We start from the raw sequence: 1,838 nt of genomic DNA, 5'->3' as shown, positions 1-1,838 counted from the left end.
CCATCCTGCGAATCTGCAAGCAAAAAGGCCAGAACACAGAAGCCCGAAATAACCTAGCCGTTGAGTCACAACGGCTAGGGCCAGACCGATCAGGCATCACCCTGATCGGTCTGGGGCTGATCTGATCGGTCGTGGGGACCGATCAGGCTCTATGCTGATCGGTCCCCAGACCGATCAGAACGCTTTCACAGAGAGTTGCCCAACTCTCTGTGCGTACCCTGATCGGTCCCGGGGACCGATCAGGCTTCCTGCTGATCGGTCCCCAGACCGATCGCTTTCTGATAGGTCTCCAGACCGATCCAGGTCTTGGTTTTTGCCCAAACCAAGTCCAAACCAATATCCGGTCAACCTTGACCTCTTGGTACATCATGCTTAGCATCCGATCACTCCCTTGACCTGCTAAGACTCCCCACCAAGTGTCCGGTCAATCCCTTTGACCCACTTGGACTTTTCTCTTCGTGTCAAGTATCCGGTCACTCCCTTGACCTACTTGACCTTCTCAACACCAGATGTCCGATCACCCTTGATCCATCTGGATTTTCCCTTGCCCGGCTTCACTCACCAGGACTTTCACCTAGCTTCACTCACTAGGGTTTTCACCTGGCTTCACTCACCAAGATTTCCAATCTGCCCGGCTTCACTCACCAGGACTTTCCAACTGCCTGGCTTCACTCACCAGGACTTTCCCACTGCCTGGCTTCACTTACCAGGACTTTCCCACTGCCTGACTTCACTCACCAGGACTTATCCGTCTGCCTGGCTTCACTCACCAGGACTTTCCACATCCGGTCAAGAGAATGAGCTACCGAGCCCTCTCCGACCACAGTTTGGAGAACGAGCTACCGAACCCTCTCCGACTTCCATCCGGTCCAGAGAACGAGCTCCCGAGCCCTCTTTGACCACAGTCCGGAGAACGAGCTATCGAGCCCTCTCCGACTTCCCATGTGCCAAGCTTCCATACTTGGACTTCTCCGTGCCAAGTCTCCATACTTGGACTTTTCCCGTGCCAAGCTCCCTGCTTGGACTTTTCACCATGCCAAACTCCCTGCTTGGACTTTTCCCATGCCAAGCTCCCTGCTTGGACTTTTCTCGTGCCAAGCTCCCTGCTTGGACTTTTCCGAGTCAGGTCAACTCACCTCGGGTCAACCAGGTCAACCTTGACCACGGGTTGCACCCACAATCTCCCAAGCTTGTATCCTTGTAAAACATCAAGATACAACTTTTCTGTTCACGTCAAACATAGTCAAACATAACTCGTCAAACATCAAAACATAACTCGAGTCAAGTCAACTCGAGTCTGGTCAACCAGGTCAACGTTGACCTAAGGTTGCACCAACGTTAAGATGTGGCCGGCCTAGCTTGGAGCCCAAGCTTAGGTGGCTGACCACATAAAAAAATAAAAGGAAGTTTATTTTAAAATCTTTCCTTATGTGGAAGCCATGATTTTAAAAGAGAGTTTTAAAAATTAAATCTTTCCTTTTATAGTTTCTACAAAGGATTAAAAGAAAGATATGATATCTTTCCTTATTTGTAGTTAAAAAGAAGATTTAAATTTTTAGAAAAAAACTTTCCTTAATTGTAATCATCCACATGTTTTAAAAGAGAGATTTTAATTTATAAAAGTTTCCTTTTATAACCAACCATGAAGGGAACTTAAAAGAGAAATTTTTATTTTAAAAATTTCCGGAAACAAATAAGGAAGTTTTAATTTTATGTTTAAAACTTTCCTTGTTTAGTGCACATGATGTGGTCGGCCATTGAAAGATTAAAAGGAAGTTTTAATTAAATTTTCCTTTTTAGTCATTGGCAAGGAAAATAAGAAATTTTTAATTATGTTT

Source organism: Zingiber officinale, chromosome 5B, assembly GCF_018446385.1.
Source record: "Zingiber officinale cultivar Zhangliang chromosome 5B, Zo_v1.1, whole genome shotgun sequence".
NCBI lineage: Eukaryota > Viridiplantae > Streptophyta > Magnoliopsida > Zingiberales > Zingiberaceae > Zingiber > Zingiber officinale.
The sequence above is the reverse complement of the archived record's forward strand: the minus strand, read 5'-3'. Positions refer to the sequence as shown.